Here is a 16,630-nt window from a genome sequence, read left to right on the forward strand (position 1 = left end):
AAAGGCATGACTTTATAACATTATAGTCTTTGACTGGTGGTGAAGGATGTCTTCTCTTGATCAGACTCATGCATCTTGATCTAGTTCTATACTGAGAAAGCATCCAAGAAGCTTAAGAGCTGATAACCAACTGTAAAGTCTACCAGCTGTTCTATACGCGGAAGTGGGTAATTGTCTTTAAGGCATGCTTTGTTCAGATCAGTGAAATCTATGCACATCCTCCACTTACTGTTGGCTTTCTTAACCGTCACTACATTGGAGTACCAGTCGGGATAATAAACCTCTCTAATAAACCTTGCGACTAGTAATTTCTGCACTTCTTCTACTATAACTTTGTTCCTTTTGGGGGTGAAGACACGTCTCTTCTAACGAACTAGAGGAAAAGATGGTGAGACGTTGAGTTTGTGAACCATTATTCTAAGATCAATCCCTAGCATGTCTTCATGACTCCATGCAATCGCATTGATGTTTTTCTTCAGGAATAGCAGCAGCTCTTGTTGAGTTGTGTCTAGCACGAGTTACCAAGGGTATGACTTTTTCTGAGTGGTCGTCGTCTAGAGTGACTTCTTCAAATTTCTCCATTGGCTCTACCATTGATCGTTGGTCTCCAATGCTCATGGTGGACAACTGTTCGTCCATGTTGAGCATGGCTACATAGCATTCCCTTGCGGTAGCTTGATCTTTTCTTGCTTCCCCTACACTGTACTCTATAGGAAACTTTACCAAGAGGTGGTATGTTGAAGTAGTAGCTCTTAGCACATTAAGAGTTGGTCTTTAGATTATAGCATTATAGGCGGACGAGTAGTCAACTACCTGAAAGTCAACCTCCTTAGTCTGTTGTCTTGGGTATGCACCAATGGTGATGGGTAAGGTAACCCGTTCCAATCAGGTGCACTTTCGTTCCTCCAAAGCCAACTAATGGGGTGTCTGGTGGCTTGAGCAGCTTCTTATCAATCTTCATTTACTGAAAATGCTCGGTAATAAAGGATGTCCGCAGAACTTTCGTTATCTACCAAAACTTGCCTGGTGGTGTAATCAGCTATCGTCAAGGTAATCATTAAGGCATCATCATGTGGGTGATGGAGTTGCTGGGCATCTTCTTCAGTAAAAGTGACTTGAGAATCTTCCATCCTACATTGCTTGGAAGGTCATCCTATAATTTGAAAAATCTGTACCATGCATAAGTATGCTTGCCTTGATGTCTTAGAAGTTACACCCGATGCGGAGCCTCCTACAATCACTTTTATTTCTCAATGAGTGTTTTAGGTTGCTCTTCCACTTTCTTTGGGTGTTCTGTTCCTTGAGGCAGTTGTACATCAGTCCTATCTCTGACGAATCACTACAATTTTCCTTTCCTGATAAGGGCCTCGATCTAACTGTGATCATGATGGAAGTAGTAGTACTTATCCCTAAATCGCTTGTTTGGATCTCCCTTCAGCTTTTCTATCCACTTGAGCGCGGGATCATCTCCAATCTGCATTAGCACTTGATATAGGGGCGTGTTCAAAGGGGTGAAGTTGATGATTCGTTTTGAGGGAGGCCTTGTCCTCTGTCATCCTTCTTCCCTTTGAACCGGGAGGTCTTCTTCTTAGTGTCAGATCGAGAATCTTTAGTATTTTCTCTCTTCCTCTTACCCTTTCAGTCCTTTCGGGCAATGAGCGCGTCTTCAGCATTCATGTATTTGTAGCTTTAAAAAGTATATCAGCCATGGTCTTTGCCTCATTCTTCAGCACCGAGAGGAGGAATTCTCCTTCCTTGTGCCCACTAGAGAAAGCTATCACAAGGACCATCTTGTCGGCCTCATCTATTAGCAGGGCTTCCTTGTTGAATCGGGTGATGTATGACCTAGGCTTTCGTTTTCTCTTTGCCTGATTTGCATCAATGCGTGCATTGAGTGTTTATGCTTGTGTCCCTTAATAAAGTGGGTGACAAAGCTATTGCTCAACTTTTTGAAGGTTGATATAGAGTTTGGCTTGATCTTGCTAAACTAAACTCATGTTGACCTTTACAAGGTAGTAGGGAAAGCCCTACACATTATCTCGTTAGGGATGCCTTGAAGGTGCATGAGAGTCTTGAAAGATTCAAGATGATCAAGTGGATCTTTCGCCCCATCGTAAGATTCCAAAGATGGCATCCAGAACTTAAGTGGTAAAGGGTAAGATATGACTTATGCTGTGAAAGAGGAATCAATGTGGTGTACCAAGTCATCTAGTGTGGCTGTTCGTCTCTTCATAGCATTCATCATGAGGTCCATCCCATCCTTCATTGCCTTCATCTCATCCACTCATCGCGTGTTGCCTACATTTGGCTCGTAAGGTGATGCATCTTCTCTCCTAGTTTACCTACTGGGCGTGTTGCTTTCCACCTCATCTTTTTTGCAGCGGTCGTTCCTGGTCTAGTGATTGTTACTACGCTCTTGGTGGTTGCTGGCTTTAGGTTGTTGCTCTCGCAATTGTTTGACTCGTATATCCAACGCTTGGTTCTGTTGCATTAGGGCTTTATTCTGCTGCGTAAATCATTCAAATGTAGCTGAGAGCGTTTGTAGTTGCCTCTCTATAGTGGTGGGGGGATTTCCAGCTTTCGGGTTGACTGATGCCATTGATCAAGTTTGGACCATATGACCCTTTGTCTCGGGAGTATAGCGATGGCTTATCACTCGAGTTCCCACAAACGGTGCCAACTAATGATGCTCAAAATCGTCAGTAGGTCTATCGCCTAAACCCGTAGTCTTTGATGAAAGGTGAAGATTAATGAACTTGTAAAAAATAGAAACACCTTCTAAGAGTATCGGTGTGGTGCCGGCTTAAGACCCTCAAAGGTCAAGTCAGAAACTGATAGTGAATTTCTTAAAGAGGGGTTTCTGAAAAGTGTTTTTTGTGTACCTTGGGATTGGACTATTTTAGTGTTTATATAAGGGTTTTCGAATGATCACCGTAGTTGAATTGTAGGGATATGGGTTGTCCCTCAGCTAACATGTAGGAGTTGGGAACTATCCCGTAGTTGATCCATAGGGAGTGAGGAGTTATCCTTAACTGATTTGTATGAGATAAGGGTTATCCCATTATCGGTAGCCGCGTGTATGGAGGAGAGTCTTAGGTGATGTTGGCATTGCAACATGAGTTCAGTGTGCTTGGTCTCACTCGTTAGCTTTTGGTCATGACGTATGTCCATGCTGGTGGCATCTGGTCTTCCACTTTTGGTGAGTATGTGCTTTTTGGAAGACCAACTTATTTGGAAAGTATAGAACATTCCGAAAGAGTAGCTTATGGAGTTAGTCAAAATATTCCTCATTAGACGGTAGCTATTGCATGAGTTTAATCTGCTACACAAACGGATGAGCTTCACTATTGCACAAGATTTGTTCCAGCTTGTTGAGTTTGAGTAGGAGCTAGATATGGGTTGCTTATCTTCGTTGGTTGTTAGCTTAGTCTTTAGCCTTTGGTTCTTATAGACTAGCTTTGGTTTTCCTAAAGTAATTGGACTCTACTGTGTATATCCAACAGAGCAGTAACCAATAGGATAGGTTATGCTGCTTTATTTTAATCATTTAGCTTTGCTGTATGTTTCTTTTTTCTGATTCTTGGATTGTAAGGTTACTATATGTGTGTGTAAAATCTAAAACCCTGAAAGAAATTAACATACCTCATATTCTGTAGAGAATTTCATCAAAGAAAGTATTATGTAGAGAAAACTTACTGTAAAATGAAGAAAAATTTCTAGTATATGACATTTTCCTTAGAAACCCTTTGATAGAGAACACAAATTTTTTATTAGAACTATACGAGAACCCTTTCACTTTAAAGTTGGTTATCTACTTATACTCCTTCCATAATAAAAAAACATATAGGTTAACCAAACGATGTCTCATTTACCAAATAGCTTTATAATTATTGGTTTACAAAAAGACTCCTAATAGGGAGAAATTATTTGGTCCACTAGGAGGATGCTGACATGGTTCTCTTTGACCTCATAACCAATAAAATGCTATTATTTATGCAAATGTGACATCACTTAGTATTTTTTCCCCTTGTACTGATTAGGAAGCTCACTTATACATTTGCATAGATGACATCATCTTATTGATTGGGAGGACCACATCAACAGTTCTCCTGGTGTACCTAATAATTCCTCCCTAATAGGATTATATATCACTCATATTATTAAAAAAATTTGAATATATAAAAAATTAAACGATTCAAATAAATGCTATGTGGACCACATTTAAGTATTTCTTAATGCAGAAAATATTACAATATAGCTTAGGCTCATTAATAAAAAATTCATTAGAATATTTATGAGAAAAGTCAACTTTTACTTGTTAGGAGGTCTCGGTTAGACCTTGAAACTGTTGGAAAAATTGGTTTTGCATCTCATACAAAACATGCAGCAGAAGCAACACAATAATTTACTTCATTCATGAGAGATAACATATAACCTTGAATTCTAGAATAAAGAATAGAAAGCGTACCATGATGCAATGAAATTCAAAACAAAACTTAAGAATACTTTCAATCTTCATCCCAATTCCACATGGTGCCCAAGATGAGTGGTCTCTCAACTAGTTCTTAAGTATGTTGATTTTCCAAAAGAAAAGTGTATTCAAAAGATACTCTTGAGAGAAAACTATTTTCTCTTCTTTTAATCATATTTATGTTTTAACTACCTTGGTAGTTACTTTATTTAATAACACTTATTAAATAAATAAATGATTATTTGATTGGGTTAGCCTTTTAGGCCAGCCTAATTGGGCTTAAGTGTGTGGCTGGGGATGGGACCAAAGGGACTAATAAGGCTCCAGCTCCAATGGGCTTCAGACTTATTTGTTAACACTTAACAAGCTCAAAGTTATCATTAATTATATAACAAGTACCACTATAAAATTATAATTGCATAATAGGCCTTATTAATAAATTATATCCCAAAACTCTATTATAATATCATTTGACCCCTCCATGAAATATCCATAATGAACAAAGTCATAATTAAATTGTCACTTTGCAAACAACTATTTTATTCCTTAAGTCCCCAATTTAATCTTTTAGTTATTCATATTGATAAAATCTAATTTCATTAAATTTAAACTTTAGTAACTCTTTACTAAAGTGGCTGGCCTTGAATAACCAATTCCCATTAAACTTATCTCAGGGGAATATTTCGTGTCTTTATCGAAAGAGATTATAGATTTCATCTTGAGAATATATGTTCTCTCAACACTACGTGTGGTTACCCAACATACTGATGTTTTGACCGTTAAATTAGATCTCACTCTTAATAAATCAAAGTAACCTACATTTCATGATTAAGTTCACTATCCTCTCAGAATTTAGAGTCTACAAAATTAGAAGTCATGAGATTTATTATTCAGGTAATAGCTATTAATTGAATAATTAATCTCACAATGGTCCAGTTCAATATGTCTTATACATTTAAGTCACATCAACACTTCAACTAGAAGTCTCCACTTCCATGATTAAGACAAATCATCTTAGTTGATGTGTTATAGTATTTGTAGATGAAATGCCCAATTTCATTATCGACTACGAACTACATTTTGGAGTTTACAAGGAACTTGTGATTTATATTTTTTGTAACTAAATCACATAAATCACATACAATGCATCTCAAGGACTATGATAATGTCCAATTAGTTCATATACAAATAGTCTCATATAATTAAAATTTTTAATCATTTATAACATGCTAATAAATTGGATTTTAGGGCATAAACCCTAACATAATCATGTCCATAAAATTTACTAATAGTCTACTTGCTTTCCATATCTCTCATTTGTCATCATAGTCCTATCACTGACAATTTTTTTAAATTATTTTTTTTATAGCTACCATTTGCCCATTAAGCTACAAGTTCTAGAGAAGTTAAAATGCTTGGATTTAAGGAATTTTATGGTAGCTGAATTTGAGGACAGCTAGGCCTCCAAGAACAGAGAAGGAAGAGGATGAGAGATAAGGAACAATAGAGAGAAAAGTATAATAGAGGAAACAACAATATTCTATATATGTTTGTACATACACCCCTCAAGCTTAATACCCTCAATAGCTACAGCAAAAGCCAACTCCCTAACTACCATAACCACTTACAAGCACGGTTGCGTAACTGCCTTGCCAGCTAGCCAATCCTACTCATCATCCCTAACTATGTTAACTAACTCAGGTAAAATAGTTAACTAACTTAGGTTCAATGCTAATGCAACCCAATGCTAATCAATGGTTAACCCTAGATATACTCTAGTACAAGTACATACATCATAGTACAGGTATACAATGCCAACTAAGTAATTACAATACACTCTATGACATAGCAACAATGTGTATTTCCAGTAGCACTGCCACAGCACCACAGCACCCCAGCATCAACAACACGTGCATGTAGTGGCACCACAGTAAACCTAGCAACATCAGCTCAGCACGACAACAGCTTAGCAACTCAGCAACCCAACATTAGCAGCTCATAACATCTCAACATACCACACACACTCCTAACAATTTCCTCCCCTTTAAAGCATCTTGCCCGTATGGTGTGGAAACCTCTGCAGAAGATCAAACGAATTCGCCCAAGCAACATCATCCTTGCTCTTACCATGCCACTGCACCAGCACCTAAGTGATGAGTCTGATCCTCAACTGATGAGATTTAGTAGCCAGAATTGACACAGGTTCAGGTGAAAGAACCATGTTTGCATTCACAGCTGGTAAGGTAGGCCTAGATAGCATATGTTGTCCAATTTGACCTTAAGATTGGAAACACAGAACACAAGATGAATAAGTGATCTTGCAGGTAAATCAAGCTTGTAAGAGACGTCTCCAACCTTCTGCAAGACCTGGAAAGGATCATAAAACTGAGGAGCCAACTTCCCTAACTTCTTGGATGGCATAGAGGCCTGCTTATAAGGCTGTAACTTGAGGTAGACCCAATCTCCCACAGCAAAAGACCTATCCACCTTATTTTTATCAGCAAACCATTTTATCCTCTCTTGAGCAGTAGTCAAGTTGTGTTTAAGCAAGGACAAGAGCTTCTATCTATCCTTTAATAACAAATCAACAGCTTCCACTATAGTAGTGCCTCGTACATAATCCATGACCTTAAGAGGAGGACAACCGTATAGAGCCTCAAATAGAGTGAACTTAAGAAAAGAATGGAAGTTTGTGTTAAACCAAAACTCAGCCAATGGAAGCCAATCAACCCATGAATGAGGCCTGTTTGCAATAAAAGCTCTCAAGTAATGCTTAAAACTCTTATTGACAACTTCAGTTTGGCCATCAAATTGAGGATGATAAGAAGAGGACATAGCAAACTTAATGCCTTGTAATTTCATCAATTCTGACCAGAATTTAGGGGTAAAGACAGGATCTCTATCACTCACAATGGTAGAAGGCATACCATGCAACTTGACAACAAATTGGATGTACAAATTAGCTACCTTAGGAGCAGTGTAAGGGGGGATATAAGGGAATAAAATGAGCATACTTAGTGAGTTTGTCCACTACAACAAACACACTATCTTCATTTGGGACTTGCAAACCTTCTACAAAGTCCATACTCACATCAAGCCAAGGTCTTTCTAGAATTGTTAAAGGTTGCAACAACCTAGCAGGGAAGCAAGTCTCATTCTTAAGCCTCTGGCACACATCACACTCCTATACATACTGTTTCAAATCCTTTACCATACCAGTCCAATAAAAATCCTTTTTGCATTTATGGAAGGTCTTCAAATACCCTAAGTGACCCCCTAAAGGACTATCATGCACTTGCTGCAACGCTATTGCTTTCAAATCCCTAGCATTACCTCCCAAATACAGTTCGCCTTTATAAAACAACAAGTCATTATGAAGAGCAAAACCTAAGGGAACACTCTGCCCATATTGAATAGCTTGAATGATTCTTTGGATAGCAGGATCAGTAATATAGCAAGACTTGAGATCACTGAGCCAAGTAGGAGTGGGAAAAGAAATTGAAAGTTCAAAAACGTGTACAAAAACACTTTTGAACGTTTAGACCCCCAAAAACCAATTTAATCAACACACGCAATATGTTAAACAAAAGTGTGCGGAAACTTAACATATGCTATAATAAGGAATTGATTAAACAACTATCTAAGCCACAACAAAATAAACCACAGCAGATAATGTAAAGGCAGAGATAGAGAGGAAGGAAGATGCAAACACAGAGATAACACCATATATGTTATCGAAGAGGAAACCGAAGACCTCGGCGAAAAACCTCTCCGCCGCCCTCCAAGCGGTAATCAATCCACTAGAAAATACAGTTGGGATACAAGGACAGCAATAGACCCTCCAAGCCTAATCTACCCAATGCACCTAAGCCCTCCAAGCTTCTTGCTCCAACGAGGTTGCGCCGAACCTTTTTCTTTTCTAGCTTTCCGGATTCCGCTACTACACCGTAGCATCAACCAATGAAGATTGGCTCCTTCCTAACTGCTTCCCAGAACTCCAAACGTCTGTCTCACAGGGATGATAATGGTGAGAACCAGGTTTGGTATAAAGCCTCTCAAGGATTTGACAATGGAGAGGAAGAGAGTGAGGGAATTTTATGAGACTCTAAGGTAGAGATTGTGGGTGAAACAATCTGGTTTTTCTTTAGGGTTTCTCACTCAAAATTCTCTCTGGAAGCTCTCTTTCAATCGTGGGTTAAAAGGGTATTTATACTGGAGTGAAGAGGAATGCGAAACGTCAGGTTTTTCCAAAACAGGGGTGGCTCGCGGCTTGACCTCGCGGCTTGACCAAGTCGTGAGATCCAGTCGCGAGTTAACCGTATGGCCAGTTGTCCTGTTTTGTCCTGTAGTGCTCCAGCTAGCATGACTGTTCATCTTCCAGCATGCTTGGCACGTGTGCATCTTCTGGCGGGTTGAAGCCGCGAGTCCACCCGCGAGTCCCAGCCGCGACACTCTGTTTTCTTGCACACTCTTGAGCAATCTTCACACTATCTCACTCACTACCCTTACAACAATCCCACCTAAATACAGGGTTACTAAATGCTGAATTACAAGCAAATTTGGCACGGAATAAAGCCAATTAGATGGTTGAATAAATTCAACCTTACAATCTCCCCCTTTGGCTATTCCGTGACAAAACCCTAAAACAGACTCTAGACTTAACATGTGAGTTGGGAACAGTTGATCAAAACTCACTCACACCTAACTCTAGAAGCTGTGAAGCACTTGAATCATATGAACATAAACTCCTGAAACACAACAATACACCATGATCATTGTAAGCAGAAAATTATAAATGCATATGAAGCAGGCAATATGGGATCAAGCAAAAATGGAGTTAATAAACAAACCATGGCTTGATCAACCAAGTGAATCACCACAAGGTAGTGATCACAGTGCTCATTCACACTTGGAATGAACACAAGGACATACAAGTTAACAAGCACAATGCAAGACACTTGTATGTTCAACACTCAACCAATGCATAGCACACAAGGCATATGCATCTAGGAACAATCCTACAAGGGCACAAGAGTGACAGTACAACAATCACAATGCAGAACATTTAGATTAAAGTACTGATTTCAACATAGCATAAAGGCTGCACTTAAGCATGGTACATACCATAAAGCCTACAAACTATGCATAAGACAATAACCCTAAAAGCTTACATAAGCATATGGGTACAAACACATTATATTGAATAAAAACTTAAACAATATAAACTAAAAGTGCTTAAAATTTCTCCCCTTCAAAGTGATGAGAAGCTGTGATGCACTTGGAACATATATATACTTGTACCCTGAAACACTTGCACAAAACACATTAGACCCTCAAGGTAAAGCAAGTAATAAATGACAAGTATAATATAACAAGTATAGAAATGACTACACTGATCACATAGCAAAGCAAATGATCATCTGAACATGCATTCAATGAAGCATAATAACATAGGGATATATGCATGTCCAAAACACAAACATGATGCAATGAGAACACCAAAGCATAACACAAAGCACCATAAAGCCAATAAGAAAACAAACAGAACAAGGTTTTCTAGTTAACACAATGTCTTCTCCCCCTTGGTATATGCATCTCCCCTATGGAATATCTCTCCCCCTACAAATGTGCATGAGAAATAGAATTTCTCCCCCTAAGGATGTGCACAAGAGTCATATAGAAATGACAAAATACTCCGAAACATACTCTAGAGTATACTCTCCCCCTTTTTGTCAGGAATAGACAAAGGGTCAAGAAGAAATGAGGGCAAGATATGAAGGTATGAACAATGCTAAAGATGCATGAGTGGTGCAAGATGAATGAGAAAATGAAGCTCAAACCTAAGACAAAGCATAAGGTAAGCATGAAATGCTAGGATGAAGAAATAAGGTAAAGACCAATGCATGACAAGGGTAGCAAAGGTGTGTGCAAGAGGTGGCTAAGTGCAATGCATGACCAATGCATGAAAAATGTACATGTGGGGCAAAGTGTGTTAAAATACACAACCAATGAACCAAACATGTTCCTAATGAGGAAACATGAGAAACCCCAAAGTTTGGTACTCATTGGAGTCCAAACAAGCGAGAAAATGTCGAAGAGACATTTTATCAAACACCTAGCATGCACACTATAAACAAAAATGTGAAACAATGCATGAACATCATGAAAACCACCCTTAATACATGTTCTTACTGCCACAAGGGGCCAACATCCAATGCATAGCAACAAAAGAAACCAATCCCATGAAGAAAATTGACAAAAAATAAGTTTTCCCAACCCCTATGATGAAAATCCCAACCAAGAGCACAAAACTCTCCAAAACATAATCTAAGGATCAAAATCAATGAAAAGAGTTTATAATTACCTTAGAGATGTTAATGGATTGAAAAACCATTCAAATTGGTTGGGTTTTGAAAGTTCAAAAACGTGTACAAAAACACTTTTGAACGTTTAGACCCCCAAAAACCAATTTAATCAACACACGCAATATGTTAAACAAAAGTGTACGGAAACTTAACATATGCTATAATAAGGAATTGATTAAACAACTATCTAAGCCACAACAAAATAAACCACAGCAGATAATGTAAAGGCAGAGATAGAGAGGAAGGAAGATGCAAACACAGAGATAACACCATATATGTTATCGAAGAGGAAACCGAAGACCTCGGCGAAAAACCTCTCCGCCGCCCTCCAAGCGGTAATCAATCCACTAGAAAATACAGTTGGGATACAAGGACAGCAATAGACCCTCCAAGCCTAATCTACCCAATGCACCTAAGCCCTCCAAGCTTCTTGCTCCAACGAGGTTGCGCCGAACCTTTTTCTTTTCTAGCTTTCCGGATTCCGCTACTACACCGTAGCATCAACCAATGAAGATTGGCTCCTTCCTAACTGCTTCCCAGAACTCCAAACGTCTATCTCACAGGGATGATAATGGTGAGAACCAGGTTTGGTATAAAGCCTCTCAAGGATTTGACAATGGAGAGGAAGAGAGTGAGGGAATTTTATGAGACTCTAAGGTAGAGATTGTGGGTGAAACAATCTGGTTTTTCTTTAGGGTTTCTCACTCAAAATTCTCTCTGGAAGCTCTCTTTCAATCGTGGGTTAAAAGGGTATTTATACTGGAGTGAAGAGGAATGCGAAACGTCAGGTTTTTCCAAAACAGGGGTGGCTCGCGGCTTGACCTCGCGGCTTGACCAAGTCGCGAGATCCAGTCGCGAGTTAACCGTATGGCCAGTTGTCCTGTTTTGTCCTGTAGTGCTCCAGCTAGCATGACTGTTCATCTTCCAGCATGCTTGGCACGTGTGCATCTTCTGGCGGGTTGAAGCCGCGAGTCCACCCGCGAGTCCCAGCCGCGACACTCTGTTTTCTTGCACACTCTTGAGCAATCTTCACACTATCTCACTCACTACCCTTACAACAATCCCACCTAAATACAGGGTTACTAAATGCTGAATTACAAGCAAATTTGGCACGGAATAAAGCCAATTAGATGGTTGAATAAATTCAACCTTACAGAAATTATACACAAGGTGCCAATTCCAACAATGGAAGGTTTTGCAGAAGTAGCTAATGTGTCTTCCCTTCTAGAAAGAGCATTAGCCACCAAAGTTTCTTTTCCATGCTTATATTCCACTATAAAAGCACAACCAAGAAGCTTTGTGATCCATCTCCACTGTGCTAGAGTTCCCACCTTCTCTAGCAAGTATTTCAAACTTTGATGGTCAGTTTTGATCACCAAAGGCCTACCTAGCAGATAAGGTCTCCACTTCTTCATCGCCACTGTTGATATCATATTTTGTCTGCCATCGATTTGCATGCCGGACCTCAAAAAATCCAAAAATATCATTTTCTCTCCATGGGGCTGTGAGAACATCTAGAATGACGTGACATAACCCATTTGGGCATCAGAGCACCTGAAGTGCCTCTTTTAGCTAAAATAACCAAAATGCCCCTAGTCAACCCTAGGTTTGACCGAAGGTCAAAAGGGTCAAAACCCTCACAAAAAAAACATTTTTCATAGTTTCACATCAAACTTGAGCTTCTCAGAGATTTTTAACAATTTTGACCAAGTTTAACCCGAAGTCAATCTTGAGTGGGCTTGAAAACCCGAATTTTGATCCGGCTATCAAAATGGGTTGAAATCAATGCCATTGCTAAGATTATCAAATTATCATTCCAATGAATATTCATGGGTCGAAATCGAAGTTAGGATGGTCTAGATATCACAAAAACCGGGATGACACACTAATTGATGCACCACTCACTTTCGAGAGCCATAACTTTTGATCCAATCGTTGGATTTTCAAGATCCAAACCTTTTCAAAAACAGGAAGTCAAAATATTTCTAGGGGTGTCAAGATCTACCTGATCAGAGGAAGTTTGAGGCTGGTGGCCCTTGAAGGGCTGCTGCCTCAAAATTTGTGCCAGGGCTATAAAATGCCCCAGCCACACTTCAGACCAAAGGAGACCACATTTTCTAAATTTTGCCCTTTGCTCGGTTTTTCTACACGCTTTTCCTCTCTTCCAAAACAAAAAACACCATCAAAGCTTCTTGATTCTTCTCTCTTCACCAAAAACACAAGATATTGTTCGTATACCCAATCTTCTTTTCCTTGGTTCTACACTTGGGATTTGGGGGTTAGGGGTGTGGATGTAGCTTTTTAGCTACCATCCACACCTCTAACCTTCTAAATCTTTTTCTAGCTTTTTATCCTTTCTTTTTGCTTGCATAACATGATTTATTGCATTCTTTAGCATGTTTCTTGCTTTATTTGTGTTTCTAGCTTAAATCTCTTTACTTTTATGCCTTATGCCATGTTTCATGCTTAGATCTACATCCTTACATGCTTACTTGTTTAGATCTACATGCTGTTTAGGCTTTATGCCATGTTTTCCTATGTTTTGTGCCTTTTTTGTTCTAGGTTGGTGCTAGGGTTACGTGCTCACATGCTTGTATGCTTTTATGTGTTTATTTCCATGATATATGGTTAGATCCTTATCTTCACATGTTTCTATGCCATGCCATGTGCTATTGTAGCCCTTTTGTTGCTTTGTTTTTACTTCTTGTGCTTTAGCCCATTAGTTAGGACCCGATCTAGACCCCATGGCCTTTGTCATCATCCATACATCAAGGCCCACATCAAAGGGTTTGGATCTCCCTATTTTCATGTCTATGCTTGTTTGCTTCTATACTTTACACTTCTGTTAGCCTCTCTTGTTCTAGGCTTTTCCATGCTTAGCGCCCTTAGTGGGCTTGTGGTTGTGTGGTTACATTTGACGCCTATAAGGCCTTGCTTGGATGTAACCATTTGGGACGCATCGCCATGATGCCAGTTGCTTTGTGCATACCTTTCCCTTTTCCGCTTCGTGTGATGATATGCTTACCATGCTTGTTTGTGCCACTTGTTGGCTTTCTATGCATCTTTACATGCTTGCTTACATGTCTATGCATGAGTCTTGCTTGCTAGTGTGTCGTCCATGCTTCAACACAATGAAGCTATGGACATCCGATCCAAACCTATATTTATCCTCACTAACACCACCTTTTGTTTGCTCTCTTGCTTGTTTTCCCTTTGGTTGTTTACTTTCTTTTTTGCTTCTTTGCTTGCCATGCCTATCATGCTTATCTGCTTTATGCCTTTTCACATGCTCTTTGCATCTTTTCCTTCCATTGCTCGTTTGTTGGTTTCTTGTCTTTGTCTTTGCATGTACACACATCGAGCAAGGACTCTTGGACCTAGGGCATAGTCTCCTGGGCACAATAAAAAAGGGCGCAACTGCAAACGTGTAGATATAAGCCAAGTAGCAATGTTCTGTAGATTTAGGAGTTCAGCATTTCCCTTTTGGTTTTGTACTCTTTAAGAACCCTTCCTTCCTCCTCCCTTTCTCTCTTAGATGAGTTATATTAGGTATATCATGCCATGAACCATTTGTCATCATCTCTAGAGTATGGCGACCCCTGTTTATTTTCCTGCACCTATATTTTGGGCCATGCTCTAGGGATATGGGCATTTATTTCCCTGCTCTGTGTGCTAGCATTGTGCATGATGTATGTATATATATACTTGTTCACCCTTTTCCTGGTGTGATTGTCATAGTCTGTGTCACCTAAGGCAAAGTGATGCCTAATTTCCGTCGCGAAAGCAAGGTGATATGTCACCAGATTTTTGCTGTGGAAGTCTGGTACTTTGTTGAATGCCTTAAAGAAGCATAGATTGAGACCACACCCATTCAAAAGCCAAACCTCAAAGCTCCCATATATGCAAGCCTTAAAATCCAATGCCAAAATCATGTTTTTATTGCCACTCTCCAAAAATTAAGGTTTTATCAAAACAAAGGACTGTCCTTGGACGGGCGTTGTGGGGTGCCTAACACCTTCCCCACATGTAACCAAATTCCGGACCTAAGAGTTAAGATATTTACCATCCATATTAGATTAGGAAAAATGCCCTTTTTCTTAGCCTAGGATTGGTAATAAAATCAACTAGAAACAAGTGACCAATCACACCTTAGAGAAACCTAATGATTGGTGGCAACTCCACTTACCTTTGGTAATCTCTTAAAATTTGGCCCAGAATCCTGCCATAACGCCAAAGGTAGACCTACCTTCCTCCACTGAGAGAGAGAGAGAGACTACTTAAGGTCCCGTGCAAACCATGCCACACACTACACACATGCACACCACGCAACATCTATTTCTGGGAGGGCCATCAAACAGGCCCCCGCACGTGCACGCCCGAGATTTGCCATTGCGGTTGGTCGAACGAAGGCTCGAAGACAGTTCTCTGTTTTTTCGAGGCCAGGCGTTGACAGACTGATGACTCCACTTGGGATCGATGAGAGGTTTTCCTTTAGAGCTTTTGATAAAACCATAATCTTTGGACATTGGCTTTTAAAAACACAGAAATTGGCACTGGCCTTTAGGGCTTTTCTTTTGAAAAAGGCTTCTACTATATCTTAGTAGACTATTTTCAAAAGAGCAAAAAACTGTTTTTCCAAAAATTCCTTTTTCTTGTGAGGTATTTTCATGGGGCTTTACCACTTTCCTCTCATGCTTACTGCTTTCCTCACATGCTTTACAGCTTTCCTTCACATGCTTTACAGCTTTCCTTCACATGCAAACATAGGGTAGCAAAACTTAATTTCTGCTACACCTTTATTTGCTTTCATATATATATATATATATATATATATTTGTTGTGCTTTGAAAAAGTCTTTCCCCTTCGTTAAGATTGCATGACATATACACCATTTTTGAGCTGAACCCGAGCTCCACACTGCTAGCGTACTCACATCTCTTTGGGGATTTTATTACCCCATCTACAGATGCCCAAAGACAAACATTGGCAGTGTTACCTATAGTTAGATCTAGGGCCGAATTTTAGGCACTTCTAGGTCCATGGGTGGATAGGAGTAGCTGAAAAGGTCCCGTCGATCCTTCCTACCCTACAACTTTTATGAAGGAAGGGGTATGGCGATTGAGTCCCCGTAGGATAGGAACAACCTACCAGTTAAGCCTTTGCATACAATTGGCCTAGTTATGTCAAACTCGTAAGGACTAGATTAAGCCCAGAGCCCATGAGGACTGGGGAAAGCCCAAAGAGTGAACATCCAATCCTAGGAAAGGATACCCTTCTAGGACTAGCGGTTAGGGGAAAGTGTTTTGCAACAGGTGCACCTTTGCTTACGCCAAAAGAAATTGTGCTCTACTCTAGGTTTTTTCAATCCTGCTTGCACAACATCCATGATTAAACCCCTAGGGAAAGCAACCCTGTTGCTGGTACATGCTAGATCATACCCTATCCCTAAGGGTTTACAACCCTACAAGGGCATTCATGCATACACTAATTGGTTCTGTCACCTAATTGTGCAAAGATAAAATTTGTGGAAATTAGCCGAAACTCTGTTCAGGATGAAGCGCTATAGAAAAGTTGTTAAGAATTCCAAAGCATCAAGAGTTCAAGAGCTTTCCTAGAAAAGATCCAAAAAGATTGCCTAGAAGCTTTAATCATCAAAGAGATCACAAGATGTCAAAGTGTCCAAGAGATCTATGCTGTCTAAATTGCCAAAAGATCTAAATTGCTAAGATGTCAAAATTGCCAAAGGTCCTAGATGTCAAGAATTCAAGGGCTCCTCCAAGAGATCCAAAGGTCC

The sequence above is a fragment of the Quercus robur genome, chromosome 4 (genome assembly GCF_932294415.1).
Source record: "Quercus robur chromosome 4, dhQueRobu3.1, whole genome shotgun sequence".
Classification (NCBI taxonomy): domain Eukaryota; kingdom Viridiplantae; phylum Streptophyta; class Magnoliopsida; order Fagales; family Fagaceae; genus Quercus; species Quercus robur.